The sequence below is a fragment of the Pholcus phalangioides genome, unplaced genomic scaffold, assembly GCF_987345545.1.
Source record: "Pholcus phalangioides strain wild (caught in Gottingen) unplaced genomic scaffold, Ppha-v1.0 ptg000009l_1, whole genome shotgun sequence".
NCBI lineage: Eukaryota > Metazoa > Arthropoda > Arachnida > Araneae > Pholcidae > Pholcus > Pholcus phalangioides.
This window is the reverse complement of record NW_028301602.1, coordinates 251,236-267,695: the sequence shown is the minus strand read 5'-3', so window position 1 is coordinate 267,695 and position 16,460 is coordinate 251,236. Positions and strand designations below refer to the sequence as shown.

Below are 16,460 nucleotides of genomic sequence, written 5' to 3'. Positions count from 1 at the left end.
CATTTCAACACCAATGGGTGCCGTCTTCAGAGGAAAAATGTAACCACTAGTCTCGCTGACCGAGTTTCCCACTTGGGTTGAATACCAAATCTTCACGCTCGGTTGCTCAGCGGAAGGTTTGAAGTGAACAGACGTACTTCTTCCGCTGAGCAACCGAGCGTGAAGATTTGGTATTCAACCCAAGTGGGAAACTCGGTCAGCGAAACTAGTGGTTAAATTTTTCCTCTGAAGACGGCACCCATTGGTGTTGAAATGCATTAGGACTTTTATTATTTTTGTATATTTGCCTTATTCGTTGGTGTCTTCTCAATATTCTTGGGCAAAGTGGATCAACTCTTCTATAATCACCCTGTACACAGTCTGATTATTTTTCATAAACCACTTACTACTGTACATCCTAACCAAATGATGACCCAGTCCATATTCCAAGGAATTTCTAACTGAAAATTATTTGGAAAGGGATCACCGGCCACTTCGCGAAGAGGCCAATTTCAGGTTTTTGCTACTGCAAAATAGAATCTTGATTAACTGGGGGTAATGCTGAACATAAAAAAAATGTGAAAAAAATAAATTCAATATTAAGCATGGTGGTGATATACAGTACAAGATGTGATACTACCATAGACTAAAGATATAAATAGACCGCGCACGCTATTCATAAAACTTGTCGAACGTGAAGAAAAGATGAGCAGTATTGTCGGGGGAAGAACGGGTTCTGCGCTATTACATTTGGCTCGTTTTCGCAGAACATAGTGATTTCGTGTTAATGCTAGGATGTTGCTGTAACGAAATTTGACTCGATCGAGTAGACGAAAACTTTCCTTCATTTGTTCAATGAATTTCATTCATTCTTTTGTAAAATATTTAGGGAATGTGGGATTTGAAAAAAAAAAAAATCAATTCTATAATATAAACAAATATTGAAAACGAAATTTTTTTATTTTCCAAAAAGGATAATTCCTAATAATTTAAGACTCTTGAGTTTTTAAATCTTATTATATATATAACCTATCTCTTATATATACAGCCTATTTCATTTATATTTTTAAGTATTCTCTTCTCATTCACTTTGTCACTTTTAATTCCGAAAATTTATTTTAACTAGGGGTCATTAAAACATAAAAATTATCTTCCAAGAACATTAAAATTACTCTAATCATACATTTATTTTGAGTATATAATTATAATGCATCATATTATGTTATGTAATGTAACACATTCACACTCGTACCATATTCAGTCATGAAATATTTAAATAATAAGTAAAAATTTCATTTCCAACATTCTTGAAAAACCTTTTATAACCTTATCACACAAAAATGTAAACACTTACATAATATTTCAGGAATAAAATGAATTTTTCAAGAAAATTGCAATACCTCATCGTCAGTACTTTTCTAAATTATAAGAAATGAAATTTCGTGTAGCGTATATATGTAATAATTTAGAGTACGTAAATTATTAAATGTATGTTACATGTGACATATGCATAACCTCTTCGCTCCAGAAGTATACATATGTGAATCTTCATTTTTTTTAGGCATTAAGTAGTTTTTAGAATGATTCTTTCTTCAAGTCAACATCTGAGGTACACATAGTGACTTCAGATCTTAACTCAGATGGTCCTAATAAAGATATTGACTGAATATTAATTAATTAATTGATTTTTCTTGTTTGAGGGCAATTTCACACATACAACGCAAACACAAATTAATCAATAAAAAAATTTCTTTTCTGTAATAGTTTTATCTCAAGCGTGAAGAGAGGTAAAAATACTATTTTTAGAGGTAGTTATATATTTTTATGCAAAACTGCCATTGTCTAGAGGGTGAGTTTTCATTACATTCTATTTAAATAAAATATTTGCCATAAATTCCTCATTCTGAAAAGCATATTTTCTTCTAGTTGAGCGAAACTCGAATAAACTCACTAGCTCACTAAATCTCGCCAAATCTTGCGGAGACGTATATTTCAGTTAAAAGTTAATAAAACTCATTACTTCAATCATTTATTACCAAAAATTCTATTAAAACATTTAATAATGGCTCATGACATTTGAATTTTACCAAAACTTGGAACTTTAATTGAATTAAATCCAAAATGGAATCGTTAAAAACTGAGACTATGTCAGAAATCCATTGAATCGTCAATTCAATATTCCAATTTTTAATTTATAAGAAGGGGAATAAGCAAAAAAGTATTCCCTTGTGAAAGGATACTGGTCCCCCTTTCCTAAACCTTTCAGAACATCCGAAAGCTGTGCAAGTGTTATAAGACCACCTGCCCTTAGCATGACAATGAAATCATTACTGTTTCTGCTTCCTTGTGAAGGGAAAAAAGCCTGTGGGATAATACATCACCACCACATATGTATGATGCAATCCTCATTCATGTGTTTGCTTAAGGGGGTCTCACTACTCTTTCGACTTGAAAAAGTCAAATTTTCAAAACTGACTTCAAAAAATATTTCAATTGATTGCAAATAAAATACTAAAAATTTCGTGTCAATCGGTTAATTTGTTTTTTAATAATTAAAGAAAGAAATACTGGATTATAGTGTAAACTTATAGTAGAAAAACACTTTGAACACAATTTTCTCAGATTGCAGTTTTTGTGAGCTCATCCATAAGATTTAAAGAAAACTACTGCTCCGAAAATTCTGAATTTTTGCAGGAAAGTTTAGTCGACATGTGTTAGCAAAATAGACCCAGACTTTGATATCTGACCATTCATTAGAATTTTATGAATTTTTAAAGTTTGAAAAATATATAAATTTCAAAAATCTAAATTCTACATTTTTTAAAAAATACTTCCCATTCGTCGATTACTAAATCTGAAGTCTATTCTACTAACACATATCTGCTAAACTTTTCTGTGAAAATTCAGAATTTTTGGGGCAGTAGTTTTCTTTAAATCGTACGAATGAGCTCAAAAACTGCAATCTGAGAAAATCGCATTCAAAGTGTTTTTTCTTGTATACGTTTACAATATAATTCATTAATTCTTTCTTTAATTACGAAAGAACAAACTAACCGGTTGACACAAAATTTTTTAGTATTTTATTTGCAATTGAATGAAATATTTTTTGAAGTCATTTTTGAAAATTTGACTTTAAGTCGAAAAAGTAGTGAGACCCTTTAAGACCGAGCATCAGAATGTAGTGCAAAGTTAGAAAATGGAGTAAGAATGAGAAATTTCATACTGTATATTACTTTGAACAACTAAGATACTTAATATGTAAGAAAATTTATATTCAGGCCACTTTTATGAGATTTTTTTTTGAAAAAAACCACTTATATCATCTTACACCATTTAAAGATATACCATCAGAATGTACCCCAAGAACAGAAAATGTGGTAAGAATTAATCATTTTGGCTCATAATGAATTAATGTCATACTTTTCAAGGGGAAAAATTATATTTAGGCCACTTTTATGGGATTTTGTTACAAAAAGCCACCTGGTTATAATTAAACAACCCTGCTCCTGAGCAAGCACTAGCTTCTTATCTTAAATATAAAAAAACCATTTCAGAAGCAAAAACTGCTAGCTGGTTCTTGTCTCAGTCTCACATGAAAAGCCAATAAAGATTGTTGGGCAACTAACTGATGTTAAGACTCGTCAGGAAGCAAATATTGGAAGAAAAATTGCCACTGCATCGAACTTTCAATGGCCCAACATTGAAGATAAGAGTGTTCTTACGGGCGATGAAGTTTTCAAATCTTTATTACCCTCTAAGTTTTAAAGACTGCAAAAAATTATATTTTATATTCATTTGCCTCATGTTATGTCACCTAATGTTTGGGGTGGGGAGGTGAATTATTACACTCAGAGTTTGTACGCATATGGGTCTTAAATTAGCTTCGTATTTTATGAATCGGAAGAAGTTTAACCTCTTATGATGGGAATGAATGTTTCATTTGTGATCATTATTTTATTTGATCATTTTTGCCGCACCACGGTCATTTTCTGCACACGAGGCTTAATTAGACCGGGACCTACAATTTATTGCCGATTCCTAACGGCAGGCTTGTTTTTTATACTCGTTGAGGGGTTGGTGCGCTAACCCCTTGATGGGGGACTACTTGCGGTAGCAATTTTTTCCTCCGGTCTTGTCGCCGTTTTTTGTTGTACCCTTGCGTCAGGAAATTTTTCTGACAAGGATGAACCGGGTATCGAACTCGCGACACCTCTAAACATCCTTTGGTACTTTAGGCGAGCGTCTTATCGACCTGGGCTACCGCGCCCATCATTATTTTATGGATGATTTTAAAGCGCAATTAGCCATAGGCAATTGCTCCACTCAAGTGGAACACATGCCAACTAAAATTAAAACTAATCTTGAAAAAAAAGAACAATGAAGAAAATGAGCTTAAACATTAGCCTTAAAAATAGAATGATTTGAAAAACCTGCCCCCATATTTTCAAGATGTTTTGTTAATTTCTCCAATTCGGACACTAAGTCGAATTAGTACAGATGAAATTAGCTGTACCACTTAACCTGGTGTACCTTATTGGAAAAAAAAAATTGAAACACTTCCTAGAAAAAATAAACTTTACTACAATGGAAATTTTTGTCAGCCAAAATAAGACATTCTTTTGTAATAAAAACACATCACATCATTGGGATTAAGCTCGATTCCAAAAAAGAAAAATGCTCGTTCATTCTGATGCAAATACGTCCAACCCCTATAGAAAAAAAATAATAAATCAATCAGAAAAAAATTAATCTACTTCTAATGAACCTTCCAGCTGGTGTGCGTACATATCAGATATGCGCTCTTCTTTCTTTCACGTATCTCCTATCAAGGTACGCCCATTTCAATAAATTAATTTTTTTAAATCATTGATTTAAATCATGAAATTTAAATTTCATTTTTTTCTTTATTCCACTTTAGTAATAATGAGGTAAAAATAACCTGGTATGGTATGCATGTAATAATGTGGTAAACTTCCAGATTAAAAGAAATGTAGAACTGATAGATTTTGACTTGAACCGAATCCCCAGATGCAGAAAGGTAGTTGTTCTATTTCTAGATTTTGTGCATGGAAAAAATTTCATTTGATCATTTTGATCATTTTTGTCGCACCACGGTCATTTTCTGCACACGAGGGATAATTAGACCGGGACCTACAATTTATTGCTGATTCCGAACGGCAGGCTTGTTTTTTATACTTGTCGAGAGGTTGGTGCGCTAACCCCTCGATGGGGGACTCCCTGCGGTAGCAATTTTTTGCTGCGGTCAAGTCACCATTTTTTTGTTGTACCCCTGTGTCAGGAAAGTTTTCTGACAAGGACGAACCGGGTATCGAACATCCCTCTAAACATCCTTTGGTACTTTAGGCGAGTATCTTATCGACCGGGCTACCGTGCCCTGGAAAAAATTTCAAAACCTTTATAAGAGCTAAACTTAGATATAAGTGTACCATGCATTTGTAATGCCTAACAATGGAAAACCAGCAGAGACACCGACATGAGCAAAACATTGGGGGGCGAGCTGGAAGTTGCTTGACGTCCCATGTTTACGGGACTCGCAGGAGAGCTAAAGTGCATTGCATTGTTTTTTTGAAAATAATTGGGGGCTCAGCCCCTTACAAAATTCATGGGGGGGGGGGCTCAAATGGCCTGTTGGTTCCGATGCCTTTGAGCACTAGGGTTCCCCCAATAAAAAATGGAAAAATATTTTTTTATAAAGCTTTGAATTATCTATGTGCTAATTGCCAATTTAAAATAATAATAGAAGTGTTGCACCAACATAAATATCACGTGACTTAAAATTTTATGCAAAAGTGAAAGAGTTTGCTTGTTTTTTTACCACAAATCTGTGAAAGAATAAAAATGTGTAGGCCTAAATTAAGCAAAGTCAGAAACACATTGCAATAAATACATCCATCAATTGGGCAAGAAACAATCTTGCTAATAGAATTTAGTTGATGCTGAAGGCCCCTTTAGTTGTATATCAAATGAATCGAGAAACCTCTACTATGTATGATAACGAGTCATGTCCAGGCATTTACTTTAAAGGATGGGAGAGCCCTCTTGAATAAAAGCATTTATCTCAATAAGAAAAATTTTAATCTATGAAGTTATTTCGAGCTCAACAACCTTTCATGTTACATAAATACTGATTTTGGGTAATCATATTTTTTGCTTGTGGTTTGTTTCTTATTGTTTGTAAGTTTATTCATTAATGCTGAATTAAATTTGAGAGACTAGGTGAAAAATGTGCATTCTTAATGATAAACAAGAATTGTTTTAATTAATATGCAGTCAGTTAATTTAAATCAAAAAAATCTGATTTAAATAAAAAAAATTGTCTCCTACATGTGTGTGGGGTGCACACCTGCTAAAAGGTTAATAAAAACATCCTTGATACACAAAGAATTTTTTGATAAAACACAAGCAAACTTGATTCAACTTTCAATACATGATACAACAGATTTAATTGAAACCTTTAAAAATTTACCAAGAGTTGTTGATATTAAACAGTTGTACTGGAAGTTGCAGGAATATGGAACATTTACCCTATCTGCATCCATAAATAGAATAATTGGTTATATAATTAGTACAGAGTTTGATGAATCAAAGAGAAATTCAGACACCAACCAAAATTCCTAAGGAGTCTATGAGCACTTTTTCTTCATCAAGAAAAACAGTTCAAAATAATCTTTTCCAAGGCTCTTCTGGGAGTTCGATGATCATATTGATAAACACAATATGGTATATAAATTCCAAAAAATATTAAAACTCAGACTCAAATTCTTAGTAAACACATAGAAAATTTCAGGTGCTAAGATAAATTTTTTAATAGCAATGGTAACCTGCTGCCTTCGCTTTTTCAAACCATGCATTAGCATAATATACATAAAACCAGTTTCATTCATAATGTAAGGTAATAAAGAACAGCTAAAAAATTTAGATACAGGATACAAATGGTACCTCTACCCAAAATACCTCTTCCTCTCATAAAATCAACTGAAGAAGGAAAACATTGTTACAGTCAAGTGGACTATTTTGAACTTTGCACTGAAAAATCAATCCCTAAATAAAACACTAAAATTAAAAAAATACCCCCTCCTTTTGAAGCTTGTCTAGGATCTTTGTGCTGATAATTTGAAAATTTTAGACATATATTTATTACCTAAAAAAATAAAAAGATGCTTATTCTTTTGTGGCAATCAATCAAGAAGTAGTTATTGGAGTACGTGACATTTGTCCCAAGTTAGGGTACCTGTGCCTGAATTCCGGCCGCCATAAAATATATTAGAGAAGGAAAAAATAATATAATTAATGGTACATATGTATCTGGAGATTTAATTGCAACCATAGCTTGTTGGATATCACCAGCTTTCTAAAAAAGTAAATGATATAAGAGCAGATTATTTAAAAAATAAGTATACAAAAATATAAAAGTAAGGTAATAAGATAAAAAATAAATTAGAAAAATAGAAATTAAATTAGAGAATTGAACATTAAAAAATGAAAAATATAACGATGTGACTACTAAAACTACACATCCAAGGAAATTAAATATGTTAATTATTATTAGAAAGAATAAAATTGATTCTGATTATCAATATTATGTTATTAGATGTCAGTATAGTAAATATAAAAGTACTCTAAAAGATTTAAAGAAAAGATATCCTACATTAACTATTGCTCATGAAATTAAATATAATTCAAATTCAATTAATCTTTTCAATAGAATAAAAGGAAATCTGACCCATGTAGATACTAAATTCAATCATATGAATATTAATGACAATTTTGAAAAATTTATATATGATATTAAGGAGTTAATTCCTAAACTAGAGTAACTTTTTAAAAAAATCTTTTCAAACTTTTTATCCTTATTTTAAATCTCTTTGCTTGTCAATTAAATCAAAATTTATTCTATTTTTATAAGGTATTTCATGTATAACTCTACTACATCATTAAAACTTACTTTTTTCATTTATTGTACATATTTTTATTTTTTATAAATCCAACTATTATATGAATCAGGCCACCCACACTCCATTTTACAAATAATTTATCACCTTTCATTTTTATTATCTTTTCAATCTCATATACTTCTGGTTTATACACTCATTGCCATAAAAATTTGCGTACCCAGAAGAAGTCGTCAAAATGAAAGGAAATTTTACACATGTAAGTACTACTGTTGTGTTTTCTTTAACACTTTGTTAGCCGAGTGGATAACACATGGGTATTTATTTTGTTGAGTATTTATTATTACGTTAGACTAGATAGATTACATACATATAGATAGGAAGAATTTATAAAGTGGAAAGAGCAGAACATTTAGACATCTTGTCTACTTGATGTCCGAGGTGGAACTCCCTAGTTCCCCTTACACAACACTAGGTGGTGTTGTATGTTCTTATCAGTTTAGTTCTTTTAGTCATTTCTTATAAGGACACCACATTCCTCCCCGCTAATTTAAAGATCCAACCGGACAGGAGCTTTCCTGGTTCGTTGGGAACTGCGCAAAGGAAAGGAAGTACTGGCCATCGCTGGTGGCTTGCTGGACGTCGCTGGTGCCTTAGCTGGTGTTGGTAGATCGCTACTGATCTCTGCCGGAGTTGTCTGTTCTTCTGGAGCAAACTGCACTTCGGAGTCAGCAGCGACAGGAGTTGATGAAAGTTTGCCTGGAACTCGGGGTATCACCAAGCTTGGCTGGACTTGATTGCCAGCTGCTCTCATCTGGTCGATGTGATGTCAGAAGAGAGTTCCATTTACATCTACAGTGTAGTGTAGAACTCCGTCTTTGTTGAGAAAAGTTCCGAACTTCCACTTGTTATTGGCGGATCTGTAATCTCGCACAGCCACACGATCTCCTGGCTCGAAAGTTCGGTCATACAAGTCTGTGACCTCATTTCTGATCCTTTCTTGAACCCTGTTCTTGATATTTGGCAAGACTAGGTCTATCCTAGTTTGGATTTCTCTTTTTAGGAATAACATTCCTGGGCTTTGCTTGGTAGTCGCATTTGGCGCTTTTCTGTAATTCAACAGAAACGTGCTCACTTTTTGGTAGATGTTTCCGGGAAATCTTTGCATCGCCAGAAGGGATTGTTTTAAGGTGTGAACGTATCTCTCTGCCTGCCCGTTGCTTGATGGTTTGAAGGGAGCACACGTTTTGTGCTTTATTCCATTATTCCTCATGAATATTTCAAACTCGTGTGATATGAACTGAGGACCATTGTCACTCACTAACACTAAAGGCAGTCCAAATCGAGAGAAACAGTCCCGTAGGCATTCAACTGTCTTGAACGTGTTTGTTGATTTCATCGGGTATACTTCCATCCATTTAGAATGAGCATCGACTACGATCAAAAACATATGCTCGAATATGGGACCTGCGAAATCCACGTGAATTCTCTCCCATGGAGCACTCGGGTATTCCCAATGGTGTACCCTTGCTTTCACCGGATCGGACTTGAATCTGGAGCAATCTGGACAGTTTTTAGCAGCTTTTTCTATGCCGCTATCAATGTCCCTCCAGTAGACATAGGATCGAGCAATTGCTTTCATTTTAACAATGCCCAGATGACCTTGATGGAGTTCATCAAGAATTTGATTTCTAAATTTCTTAGGAATAAAAACTCTTTGGCCATGCATTATACATCCGTCCTGCAAGGTGTACTCGGCTTCCTTCCCTCCTAAAGGTTCACAGAATTTCAATTTCCTCAGCAATGAACCCAACTCTTCATCATTTTGTGTCTCTTTTGCTAAATGTTGAGCTTTCACTGGTAGTGTTTTGATTTGATTCAACTGGAAGAGTTCTATGTCATCCTTGACAACTAAGTCTTCCGACCTTAAAGGTAATCGGGAAAGACAATCTGCATTACCATGGTTCTGTGTGTTACGATAAATGATATCGAATTGATATGCTTGTAAGATCAAGGCATAATGCAGAAGTCGAGTAGCCGTCAACACTGGTAGACCTTTCTTCGAGCTGAGTATCGCTACCAAAGGCTTGTGATCTGTTATGAGAGTAAATCTTCTGCCTTTCAAGTAAAGCATAAATTTCTTTACTGCCCAGATAATTGGCAAAGCTTCTTTGTCAATCTGGGAGTATCTCTGTTCCGTTTTCGTCAGCATACGAGAAGCGAAGGAAATTGGTCTTTCTGTTCCATCTGGTAAGACATGTGATAGAACTGTTCCTATTCCCACTGGAGAAGCATCCGAAGCAAGAGTAAGAGGTAGTGTAGGATCATAGTGCATCAAGATTCGCTTTGAGCAAATTTCCTTTTTGATCTTCTTGAATGCAGTCTCACACTTTTTAGACCAACGCCACGGAACGTCCTTTTTTGTCAGCTCATTGAGAGGATAGGCAATGGTTGCCAGATTAGGACAAAATTTCCCGTAGAAATTTACCATGCCCAGAAAACTTTTTATTTCCTGAACGTTTTTCGGTGCTGGAACTTTCAGAATTGCTTCAGTTTTCTCATTTGTTTCACTTAGGCCATTTTCATCAATTTTGTGACCTAAGAAATTTATTTCTTTTTGAAAAAATTTGCTCTTTTTCAAATTTAACTTCAGCCCATGCTCCTGACATTTTTTGAAAAAATTTTCCAAAGCCCTGAGATGTGACTCGTCATTTGTTCCGGTCACTCTGGCGTCATCCATAAAAACTTTTACACCATCTATTCCTTGGAATAACCCATCAATGTACCTCTGCCATATTGCTGGAGCTGCATTTAGGCCGTACATTAATCTTTTACAGGCGTATAACCCCTTATGAGTGTTTATGGTTAGAAGTCGTTGACTGTCAGGGTGCACTTTCATTTGCAAATATGCATGACTGAAATCCAATTTTGAAAATCGTTTACCCCCATTTAAACATGAGAATATTTCTTCAAACGTTGGTAAGGGATGCTGAGGCACCTCTAGCTTAGGATTTAATGTGACAGAATAATCTGCACATAACCTTATGGATCCGTCTGGTTTCACCACGGGAACAACTGGTGTAGCCCAATCTGAAGTTTCAACTCGCTCGATAATGCCTTCTCTTTCAAGCCGGTCTATTTCTTTTTCAACTCAGTCTTTTAATGCGAAGGGGCACAGTTCTCGCTCTACAAAACTCTGGGGTAACATTTGGTTTTAGCTTTAGTTCCACTTCATGGTTATTTATCTCACCCAATTTGTTGTTGAAAATTTCTTTATAATCATCCAACAATTTTTTGAGATCCATGTCATTAGCGGTCCTCACAGCCTTAAGAGAGTTCCAGTCTAGATTCATTTTGTATAGCCATTCACGGCCAAAAATCGTGTCTAAATTTTCCCTCACCAAATATAAGTTCAAGTGCAACTTTTGTTTTCCGTACTCCACTTTCACAGTGACATATCCCGCTGGGACAATTTTTTTTCCATTGTAAGTCCGGAATACTAAATTCGTTGGTTGAACTTTTTTCTTCGAGATTTTTCTGAATCTCTGTAAGCTCATTACTGATACTGTTCCACCCGTATCAACTTCCATACTCACTGGTTTATTGTCTATGTTGACAGTAACCATCATCGGGGCTTTTTCGGCTCTTCACTCAATACCCTCTCTAACCCAAACATGGAAACGTCATTTTCGTTTTCCTCAACTGAAATCTGTTTCGGTTTGTTAGGTGTCGATTGAGTCTTCTTTGCCGCGTAGCAGGCTTTTTCTATATGCCCGATTTTTTTACAGAAGCGACATTTGCTAGCAATAAATCTGCAGGAGTCTTTATCGTGATTTGTCCCTGTGCATCGTATACACGGCGGATATTTGACAGCGGCGGCAGAGTAGTTTCTGTTTTGCGTGGGCAGTTTCGTTTTCCTCTTCCCCGGTGGCGTTGTATGTTCTTATCAGTTTAGTTCTTTTAGTCATTTCTTATAAGGACACCACAACTACGTTGATATAAGTGATTAGAAAATCCAAGAAAAAGGATCATTTATTGCAGAAAAAAGTACAGATGAACAGACGTTTTAGTACTCTGTTGGACCCCCCCCCTCTAGCGCGAATGCACGATGCGATACGAGCGGGCATTGAGGCATATAAGTTCCATATGACGTCCTGAGACATCTCGTTCCACAGTTTCTGTAAATGCGCCTCTAGTTCGACCAACCTCGTAGGGTGTCCAACTTGTCGTCCCAAATGATCCCAGATATGCTCGATTGGTGACAAATCTGGGGATAGAGCAGGCCAGGGAAAGGTGGTAATGTGGCGGAGGCAGTCTTGTGACATCCTTGCTGTGTGTGGCCTAGCATTGTCTTGTTGAAAAATGGCTCCTGGGAGCCCTGCCATGAGTGGCAACACATGTGGCTGAAGAATGTTATGGACGTACCGCTGGGCTGTCATTGTGCCATGGATCAATATTAGGGGTGACCGTGTATCGTAAGCAATGGCACCCCATACCATGACACCAGCTGTGGGAGCGGTGTGTCGCTGTAAAGCAAAGGCAGGATTGAAGCGTTCACCACGGGGCCTCCACACACGAACACGATTGTCATCACTGCTCAAGTTGAATCTCGATTTGTCGCTGAAGACGACCTGGTTCCATTCCGTTGCAGTCCAATACCGTCGTGCTCGACACCACTCCAAATGGAGGCGTTGGTGGGTGGGTGTCATTGGCAGCACACGTAATGGGCGCCGCGATACCAGATGTCCTTCAGCCAGGCGCCTTGCGATGGTTCGGGAAGACACAGGGGCCCGCAGTGAAGCTGCTGCCTGTGTCTGGATAGCGGCCAATGAGGCAGTTGGCTCTACGAGTGCGTTTCGGATGATGTGACAGTCTTCTTGACGATTGGTCTGTCGAGGGCGTCCTGAACCTGGTCGCCGTGTAAATGACGTCTCTTCTGTCCACTGGTCGCAACACAACCCCCTCCTCACAGTAAAATCAGAACGGCCTAGTTGACGAGCTACTCGCCGAGCTGACCACCCAGCTTCCATCATCCCGATGATTCTTCCCCTATCGAACTCTGACAACTGCTCATATGGTCTTCCACGGCGGCGTAACGGCATGTCTACCTCAGCATTTCCTTTGCAAACGGTTAAATACACTCCAGCAAGCTCTGCTTACCTGTTTTATACTCCAAGGAGAACGAAGTTCAACGCCCTCTAGTGGCATTATGCAATGCACAATCACGCTGCATTTCTAATCATTTGCATATCTGCTCGACATGTACCTTCAGGCCAACTTTCGTTTCGATCCCACAATTATTTCTTGGTGCGCAAATTTTTATGGCAATGAGTGTATTTTACTAACTCTTTTTCATTATAAGAACTTGTGTAACGAACCTATTTTATTCAGTATGGACATTTTTACTAACTCGGTGTGGCCTTATACCACATAATGTGCTTTGTTTGTTTATACGTTGTTAAAACAAGGCAAGAAGAGAAAATCTACCTCCCAAGAGAAGAGAGTGCGAGTTGGAATGTGGTTCCCATCCTGGAAGATTGTCTGTTATGAGTGTGTTTTGAAATAAAGTCGTCTTCCTCACGTTTCATAGTTTCATGCATTAATTTGGAAACCTCTCCAAAATATCAAGTGTCTAAAAATATTCTTCCAACTTCACAGAAAAAAGACGCACCTCCACCCAACGTCGGTTATAAACCTTTAATTTGTTCACAATTCAAGAATCTTTTTATGTAATTGGCTCTGTTTTCCCTTCTGATATGAATATTTCATCTGTAAATGTAGGTTCATATCCTCTAGTAAATGTTTTTTTATATTTGGAAATCCTAACCTCATCACCAGTTTTAAATTTTGGTTCGTTTATTTTTCTAAAAGTATACAAATTGTAATAAACTTCTAATTCATTTTCTCTAGCTTCAACGGGTGTCATTTTTATCGATCTATAATATGAATTATTATAATTTTTTAATACTTTAACACATATATATATTTTTTAGTATCATTAGCAGCTAAATACTTCTAATTTTATTATTTATTGTCTGGTTAAACCTCTCAACTACACCACATTTTATTTCAATATTTTCTAACTATAAAATTTAACAATTGTAACAATTAACAATTGTAATTGATTTAACAATTGTAAACCAATGAATATTATCTTTAAATAATTTTTGAGCACCTTTATTTACAAAATTCTAATCCTTTATTTCTGTTTGCATCTTTTCAAGAATTCTTTCTTTGAATATTTTTTTGAAAGCTTCAGTTACTTCTTCGCCTGTTTTTCTTTTAATTGGAACACCCCAAGCATATTTGCTAAATATGCTTGGTTAACATCTATAACTGTTAAAATATAATTGATACCATTATTATGTTTACTAAATTGTTTCATAAATAATAAATCTGCTTGCCACTGGTTATCAATATGAAATGTGTACATCATATGTCTTTTAAATTTACGAATTAAAGGTTTATATTTAGTATAAACATCTTGCTGATGTAAGAAATCAGTTATTTCTTTTTGATTCAAATATGTTTTCTTTCGTTATTGATTTATACCACAATAACCTGTTTCAAGATTATAATATATTTCTTTTATGGTTTTTTTAACACTGTTTTTAGATTCACAAATTACACATTTTCCTTTCATCATAAGCCTATTATTTTTAGAAGTTATTTTTTGTAAATCAGTGGTTTCTGTATAAGTTTTACATTTTACACAGTATATAATAGCACCTATGCCAAATGTCTTTTCAGCTTTTATTATTGGTTTAACTATAGCTCTGTCAATTTTTTCATGTATTGTTGAATTGGAAATTTTGTTTAATTCTTTTAACATATTTAAATCACAAATTTCTAGTTTTCGTATCTGTATTTTTTAAATAATAAACATCATGTCTATAAGCAGTTTTTTCAAATTTATTTATTGGTTTGCTCCATTCTTTATATGTTAAATTAGGATTTAATCTTGTTTTACAATGGAGTAATTGAGCTCCAGGACCCATAAATGAATGGCTTGGTAAATGCATTTCAAATGGTAAATTATTAATAGCCTTATTAATTACACCTTTTCCATGTTTAACCATTTATTCAAGTAATATCCGTTTAATCCTTTCTTTTTTAAATATTTTTCAAGTGGAAAATATTTCAAATCTTTTACAAACTTTTGTTCTTTTATTAAAGCTTCTTCTTCTGTAATTTTTTTAGCTTTCACAAGGAATTGAGTAACTGTTTATAAAACTTGTATGTATATTTATATTCTTATTTTTCCGACACCTTTAAAGACCTATCTATTATCTCGATTACTCCAGTAACTACACTCAATGACGCAAGAGGTAAAAGTACAAAAGCAGATAAACTTGAAGCTGAAAATAAAAACTTACTGATTGAAAGAGATAAGTTATCATTATAAAAAACTTGTAACTTTTGCTATGTACGTATAGATATCCTTCTAGTTTCTTTTCCATTTATTTAAATTCAAAATTCGCTCTATATCTCACGCGTAGATTTACTAAATCTAACATGAAAAAATCAAATGGCTTTTGAATGGATTTTTTATATAATTTATTAAATTCTTCTTTAGTTAAATTACCATCTATTTCTCTGATAATTTGTTGAATCTCACTTGGTTGAAGACTAAAAAATATAAAATAATTACAATCCTTTCTAATGTTTATAGGAGTAGAATAATAAGATTGAGATAGATATATAATCGATGCATTTTTCTTTCTACCCTTGATGAATAAATCTCCTATAATCCTCTGATCTTTTTCAGTCACACAATCATAAAAAATTACGAGATTTTCATTTGATGGATCTAAATCATCAACTGTAGTAAAATAATTCAAATCTGAAGAAAATGTTTCTTTATTAAAAATTTATTAAATAGATTCAATAAAGTATTATTTTTTTAATTCTTGCATTTTAAAATATCTTCTCTTTCTATTCTTTCAAACATGAAATAATTTTCTTGTAATGTTGAATATTTAGGTTTATATATATCTTTAGCACATACATATAATTTGTCAAAATTTAAATAATCATACATTAAATTCAAGAGTAAATTGGTCTTTCCTGACCCCGAAGCTCCTTCAATCAAGTCTAAATGGATGTACAGGTAGTAAAGGATTTTAATTTAGATCTTGAAACTCTTCAGGTTCTGTGTAATCTTTTATCTTAATCATTTATTTGTAAGCAAATTATTTCACTTGAGAGAAAACTTATCAAATAAATAAATCATTCAACTAGAAAAATACAGGACTAAAAATTTAAAAAATAAATTACAGAATGATTTAAAAAATGGAAAATTACAAGCTAAAATAAGGAAGTATAATGAGGAACAATTAGAAGAAAAAGTAGGCATTAGTACACAATTAAAAGAAAAGAAGTTTTAACTGAATTTTATAAACCTGCTATTGAAAAAATTGAACAAGAAACAATGAAAAAAGATATATTAGGAGAAATAAGAAAAGCAATAGAAAATATACCACATCCAGAAGTAGAATATGGAAATTACAGTCCAAGAAAGAGTGTTTTCACCTATTCAAATTAATTTGAATAAAGGTTTAGATGTGG

General features: G+C 34.2%; 1 protein-coding gene across 7 annotated transcripts in view; it reads right to left on the bottom strand.

Moving 5' to 3' along the window:
* Positions 1 to 4,540: 4,540 nt before the first annotated feature.
* Positions 4,541 to 16,460, bottom strand: part of LOC149081583 (uncharacterized) — a 219,792-nt gene continuing 207,872 nt past the window's right edge. For 4 of the 7 annotated variants that reach the window (XM_089236975.1, XM_089236974.1, XM_089236972.1 and 1 more), the window contains one exon: positions 4,541 to 4,689. The gene's annotated coding sequence lies outside the window, so the exon portion shown is untranslated. The remainder of the gene's footprint in view (positions 4,690 to 16,460) is intronic. The other 3 variants (XR_016193316.1, XM_089236973.1, XM_089236978.1) reach the window with 1 other exon arrangement.